Genomic DNA, 7,500 nt, shown 5'->3' on the forward strand with positions numbered 1-7,500 from the left:
TATAAGCGTTGACGGCGAGAGCAATTTGAATAAAATATCAAATTCATAATCCGTTTTGATAGAAGAATAAAAGAATATTAGCAAAGCGGAACGTTGCGAAACCGTTAGAAATACAATACAATAAATAAATACAATTTCCTCCTATTGCTTCACATTCCTATCATCAACATTCCATCTTAAAAAAGAAACGTTTTTCTTTTACTTTTTGTAAAGTTTATCATAATTTCGAAACAATATACACCATAATGCATAGGTCATATGCAAACGAAAGCAAATTCCTTCTTTTATAAACTATAATATGGGAAAAAAAACAACAACTATACATTCGGTTTTAGTTATAGAAAGCAAAAGTTTTTATTTCTCAATTTCAGTAAAATATTTGAATCATCTCAAAATTATTAACACACCTACACCTATAGAACTGCTCTTATAATTATATCACAAAGAACCAGTATAGAATATATTCTATGCTTATTCAAATTTTATATTTATCTTTGACATATCTACATCAGTGATTATTTAGTCCAAACAAAAAAAAAAAAAACTATTAAGGAGATGAAACGGTTGACAAAAAACAACCTTGTAAGCTACACTAACAATAGTTTCGAAATTTAGAACAAATTATGATTCCCTCAATTTTTTCCAGTCTCTGAAAATTTTCAAAAGATATATGTTTTTCTATTTTATGTTATTTCAAAAGCTAACCATTAACTAAAAGGTTTTCTCTCTCGTCGCTTGAATGACCTGCTTAGATTTTGTTTTTTTTCCTCCACTTTCTTTATTGGGCGGGAAAAATATCACCAAGTGTCACCATGCATAGATTGTGAAGGCGAGTTCATGAGACTTTCAGATCAATTCATGACTATTAAGTGCATGGCAACCCACTCCATGTACTCGTTTCCCTTCCAAACACTCAATGTTGATTACCTGTGTTTTCTTGTACACATACATTTTCGTAACGGTTTATACACATCTGACGAAAATGCTTATAAACACTTGTACCAACAGAGTTACCGCCACTTCCATCGGGTTCAAAGCTTACCTTAACGGAAACACCCGTTTTTACTTACTCTCACACGAGAAAACCTTACACGTGTGTCTCACAGTTGAACTTTACTCTTACTGTAAAGAGATCAAACTCTTTCTCTCCATTCGAAAACACTTCGTATACCTATCACATGATCGTTAAACCGTCGGAAATATCACACTCACCTAAAGCCACGCCCATACACACACACACACAGCTTAAAACGCTTCGCACAACACCTCTTGCCTCAATACCTGGCTGAGTAAACTCTTAAACCTTAATCACAACAAACCTTCACTCCTTCCTACACATCAACACATACTTCTTCACAATACACACTCCATCTCCCTCATAACAAATGGCTTAGAAGTATTTATGATTGAATCGATGTGTACACATACTTACCAGCTACTTCTCACAGCATACCATACCGTGTGCAATCCTCAGAATATCAATGGTTCTGATCGTTTTTATATGGCCTGCATGTCTACCCGCATGTCACCACAATCACTCGACCTAGTTCCACTTGCTATTCCAGTAGGCCACGCACCATACATCAGCACTATAGTGTGGTGTACTGTTCGAAATTTTCACACGCAATCTACGCTAAGACAAACGAAGAAATGGGACAAACTAAACTACCTTTTTATATGTGATGCATATGTATTCGAAAAATATATATAGATCGCAAGCAGGAATGCGTGTGTGTGTGTGTTCACTTCATGTTATGTATGTATAAGCTTCTTCTTCATGTGCTTTCGTACGTGTTTGAATTTTTTTTTTCTCTTTTTTTTTGTGTGTGCGTGTGTGTCATCAGAAACGTCGCAGGCACCACAGGGCCACCGCAAGCAGCTGTGCTTCAGGCCTCCCACGTGCTTCATAACAACTTACCGTCTAAAAACATCTTGTGATCAACGTTGCTAGCAATGCTTGGGCTGAGAACCGTTTTATATATATTCTTAAAATTTAATTCGTCTAACGTTACCCGGCAATACACTTCTTCCATTTTCTTTGGCTTAATCACGTTACTAAACCACAAGATAATCTCTCTCTCTCTCTCTCCCCTCCTTCTCCTTCTCTCTCTTCCCTCATCTCGCTCCCTCTCTCTCCCCCATCCCCCCCATCTCCCTCTCTCTCCCCTCAGCTCCCTCTCTCTCCCTCCATCTCCTCTCTCCTCCCTCTCTCCCTCCCCATCTCCCTCTCCCCCCCTTTCTCTCCCTCTCTATCTCTCCCCCCATCTCCCTCCCTCTTCCCTCTCTCTCCCTTACCCCCTCCACTCTCTCTCTCTATCGCTAGTATATACAATGCGTTTCGTCTACGTGCCCCTACCCATGCCCTACCCACGATACCCCGGTGCCCACGCTAGTGTAATAGCCAATTGACTTGACTACCACACCTCAACATCCGTGTTCTTCTCTTCCTTTCTCGCCCGTGTTTCTCATGTTAACAGTCATGTCGAGAGGAATTGTTCTCCCCTTCTATTTACTCGTTCCCCTTTGCGAAACTTCTCACTGTTTACGGAGGTTTGTCGTCTCTACTCTCACTTTCATTATGTATGTATGCGTGTTGATATTATTGGTTATAATGATGATAATAATGATGATAATGATGAAATGCAGTGATGCTTCTACTTCTGAAAATGATAAGACCCTATTAGATGAAATATACAATAATAGTAATGATAATGATAATAATAACAACAACAATAATGGTATTAATAAAGATAATAAAAAGGATAACAATAATAATAACAACAACAGTATTAACAGTAATAAGCATAAAAACAATAACAACATCAACACCCTTTCTTAAAAAAAAACACTTTAAAACCACGCCCCTTATCTCCTCCCCCTCCCCTTCCCCTCCCTCCTCCCCCCCATTCCATCCCACAGCATATCAACCAACCTGCAACCTGCAAGAGGTCAAAACAGCAACATTCTTTCTGGCTCTGGTATTTATCTCCCAGTCACGATCTCTTTTCCCTTTATCTTGTTTACTTTTTACTCGACCGTTGGAAGCCGAGAAGGTTGGCTGTGTATGTGTGAGAGGTCGAGCGAGGGAAAAAAGGTTTATATTTGGGGTTTGATGGTTTTATTCTTTTTTTTTCTCGTTCTTTTTTCTCTTTTGTTTTCCTTTTCAGAGAGAGCGAATATCACTATGGCTATTTTTTTTTTTCTGTGCGATTTTCTTCGGCTCATACACACACAAATGCATTACACATAAATACCTACCTATACAGACGTCAATCACACGTGAGCATGTACACGAAGTCACACAGTATATAAATGTATACATAAGCATATATATTTACACACACACACACACACACACATACACACACAAACACACACAGACACACAGACACACACACACACACACACACACACACACACACATATATATATATATATATATATATATATATATATATATATATATATATATATATATATATATATATATATACACACATATTTATATACTCACGCGAATAGATTAAAAATATATTTCCAATCACCGTTTTTAAAAGACCACAACCCTCACACTTCATCAACCCTTTTCATATTCACCGTTTTTCTGAAGAAAATATCGAAATCCAAATTGAACAAATGCGCCAAACAACAACATAAATAATTCTCAAACATAAATTAAATACACTTTCATGAAAAAAACACCCGATTATCAATTACGAAAGGTGTCTTACCTAAGTAACGACGGTCGGACGGCCCGCTTCTGAGCACCACACTGACAGCACGAGAGTCACAACTACACTGCTCTCCCTCCTGGCCACACACACATGCCTCCAGCCCTAACCCTCTCCCTCCTCCTCCCACCCTCCCTTCCTCCCTCCTTTCTTCTTCCCGCCTCCTTTCTTCTTCGCTTCCTCTCTCTCTCTCTCTCTCTCCTTGTGCCTCCTTTCTTCTTCGCTTCCTCTCTCTCTCCTTCCCGCCTCTTTTCTTCTTTTCTTCCTCTCTCTCTCTCTCCTTCCCGCCTCTTTTCTTCCTTCCTCTCTTTCTTATTCTGCCTCCTTTCTTCTTCGCTTCCTCTCTCTCTCTCTCTTTCTCCTTCCCGCCTCTTTTCTTCCTCCCTCCCTCTCTTCTTCCCGCCTCTTTTCTTCTTCGCTTCCTCTCTCTCCCTTCCTCCTTCCCGCCTCCTTTCTTCCTTCCTCTTTCCCTTTCTCCTTCCTGCCTCCGTTTATCTTTCCTCCCTCTCTCCTTCTCTCCTTCCCGCCTCCTTTCTTCCTCCATTCCCTCCTTTCTTCCTCTTCCTGACCCCTCATTCTCGCCTTTCTTCTTCCAAATATCCTTCTCACATCCTTTCCTTATTCATCCTTCACCAGTATTCCCTCCCCTTTTCCCTCTTTCCCCCTACTCCTCCGCCTCTTCTTCATCTCCTACCTTCCCTCCCTTTCCCCTTCCTCCCTCCCTCTCTCTTCCTAACCTCAAACCCTTCTCCCCTCTCCCTCTCTCTTTCCCACCTCCATCATCACCTCCCTTCTTCCCTCTTTCCCTTCCTCTTCCCCCCCCCCCCTCCTTCCTCCCTTCACCCATGAGCTCGTCACAGTGATTGGACACATTTTGTTTTTTTATTATTATTTTTTTTATATACATCTCGTGCGTTTCCGCTTTTGAGGGCTGTGTTTATATTTAGCATCCCTGACCCTATTTCTTGAAGCTTTTCTTTTCTATCCTTTGCTATCTCTCTATCTATATGCATATACTGTACAGTCATATACATACATTTATATATATATATATATATATATATATATATATATGTATATATATATTTATTCATTTATATATATATATATATATATATATATATATTATATATATATATATATATATGTATACACATATACACTACATACACACACACACACACACACATACGCACACACACACACACACACACACACACACACACACACGCACACGCACACACACACATACACACACATACACACACACACAAGCACACACACACACAGACAAGCATTCATACATACACATACACACCCACAAACCTACCAACACACATGTATCTACATACACACAGATCCCCACATCCTATCACTTCCACCACCACCTCACCTTCCCTTCCCTTCCCTTCCCTCCCCTTCCCTTCCTCCTCGCTTGAAACCTCGTGATTCCTGGCTTGGTTAAGCCACCCAGACCCCCACCCACATCCGCCCACGCTCCGCCTACCATACCCCGGGAATTCAGCGTCGGCTGTAGGGGGTACAAGCAGGAGATATTAATGGCATTGCACTCACCACCCACTATAGAGAACGCCCACGCTGTGTACTAGATTTTGATACTTACGGGCTACTTACTGTTTGGCTACTAGCTTGCTATTTACGTGCTGGGTACTCACCAGTTGCTTACTAGCTTGCTACTTACAACGTATTTACTAGCTTACTACTGACATGCTGGCTACTTACTACCTACTTACTAGGTACTTACTACTTACTAACTGGCTACTTACCACTTACTAACTGGCTACTTACTACTTACTTACTGGGTACTTACTACTTACTAACTGGCTACTTACTACTTATTTACTAGGTACTTACTACTTACTAACTGGCTACTTACTACTTATTTACTAGGTACTTACTACTTACTAACTGGCTACTTACTACTTACTTACTGGTTACTTACTACTTACTAAGTGGCTACTTACCACTTACTTACGGACTAATTGCTACTTACATACTGGCTTACTACTTATTCACAATATAACCACTTACATACAGTTTGTTTACTAGGTACCTCCTTAGTGCTCATTACTTACATATCATTCATAATATACTTACACTACTGACGAACTGACACAAGGCTACAGTGTAGAATAATCCCGTAGAGTTAATAATATAATATAATAATTAATATATTATATATAATATAATATAATAGTTAATAAGTTAATAATAGGATAATTCTAAGAAGATTAGAAAAGAAAAATATCGAAAAATTATCAGCTAGCATTGCTTGCTAAGGATTCTATCTATTTCTAGAAGGGGTTATTTATAGAAGAAATGAGGTGAATCTTTCAAGGTGCATTTCCTTTGTCGTTGTCATACTTGAAGGCTGAACTGAGAGCATGAGATGGCTGAATTTGAGATTTGCACTTGTTTCTTGACGTTTTTTTGGTCACAGGATAATGCCTGTGCCTTCGTACGCCTAATATCATTCGTTATATTTCGTCTCTGAAAGGCTTGTATTGGCATCTAATTTAGTTGTGAAGTTTGTTTGAGTTTTTGACTTTGGGGTTATTATTTATTTTACGTATATATGTTTTATTTTATATCTATCTATTATCATACTATCTATCTATCTATCTATCTTATAATACAACACACACATACATATATATATATGATATATATTATATATATATATATAATATATATATATATATATATATATATATATATTATATATATATATATATATATATATATGTATTATATATATAATATATTATACATATATATATATATATATATATATATATTATATATAATACATATACACAATATCATATATAATCACACACATGACACACGCACATATAGTCATGTATCGTATCGCGTGTGCTGTGCTATTTATGTGTGTGCAATGCCATTCCTTAACAATTATTTAATATAACAAACATTATTTGCAACGATATTGTTATATATACCTAAATAAACTTGCTTTTTGAAAGTTATTATATATCTTCAAGAATTGCTTTTCTTATTTTATTACTTTTGCTCTTCTAATGATGTCATTACGGTTCGAAAATATTATTAACAGTTGCATACTTGGCTCCAAACATTTAAAAATGTGTGATGAAAGGAAAATAACATAACAATGTGTTGATATGTGTCTCTTCCTCTCCTTTCTCTTCTGATGTCTCCTCTCTTCTCGTGCTTCTCTCTTCTTCTCTCTCTCTTCTTCCCTCCCTCTCTCTCTCCTCCTCCCTTTCTTCTCTCTCTCTCTCTCTCTCTATCTCTCGTCTCTCTCTCTATCTCTCGTCTCTCTCTATCTCTCGTCTCTCTCAGTCTCTCGTCTCTCTCTCTATCTCTCGTCTCTCTCTCTCCCTCTCTCTTTCTCCTCTCTCCCCCTCTCTTTCTCTCTCGTCTTCTTTCTTTCCTCCCTTCTCTCTTGTCTCTCTCTCTCTTTTTTTTTCTCTCTCTCTCCCATTCTCCTCTCTATTATTCCTATTTTACTACCCTATATATTATTTTTTATATATATCTTATACATTTACCTCTATTTCCACATATATATCTGTTAATCCTATTATCTATCGATCTTATCTTATCTATCATTCTATCATATATATCTACTATCTATCTATATCTATCGATTTTCTATAAGAATATCCATCTCCATACTATCTATCTATCTCTTCTATCTCCAATCTTCTACATTCGGGTATAAATCTATCTATTCGTTCTGAAACTGTGATTTCTGATTTTT

The 7,500-nt window shown here is 37.7% G+C and overlaps 1 protein-coding gene across 4 annotated transcripts in view; it reads right to left on the reverse strand.

Moving 5' to 3' along the window:
* LOC122267295 (1-phosphatidylinositol 4,5-bisphosphate phosphodiesterase delta-4) overlaps window positions 1–3,852 on the reverse strand; it is a 72,664-nt gene extending 68,812 nt beyond the window's left edge. For all 4 annotated transcript variants that reach the window (XM_086553276.1, XM_086553267.1, XM_086553272.1 and 1 more), the window contains exon 1: window positions 3,732–3,852. The gene's annotated coding sequence lies outside the window, so the exon portion shown is untranslated. The remainder of the gene's footprint in view (window positions 1–3,731) is intronic.
* Between the last annotated feature and the right edge of the window lie 3,648 nt (window positions 3,853–7,500).

Source organism: Penaeus japonicus, unplaced genomic scaffold (assembly GCF_977035675.1).
Source record: "Penaeus japonicus unplaced genomic scaffold, GWHDUDI00000001_assembly GWHDUDI00000028, whole genome shotgun sequence".
NCBI classification, from domain to species: domain Eukaryota; kingdom Metazoa; phylum Arthropoda; class Malacostraca; order Decapoda; family Penaeidae; genus Penaeus; species Penaeus japonicus.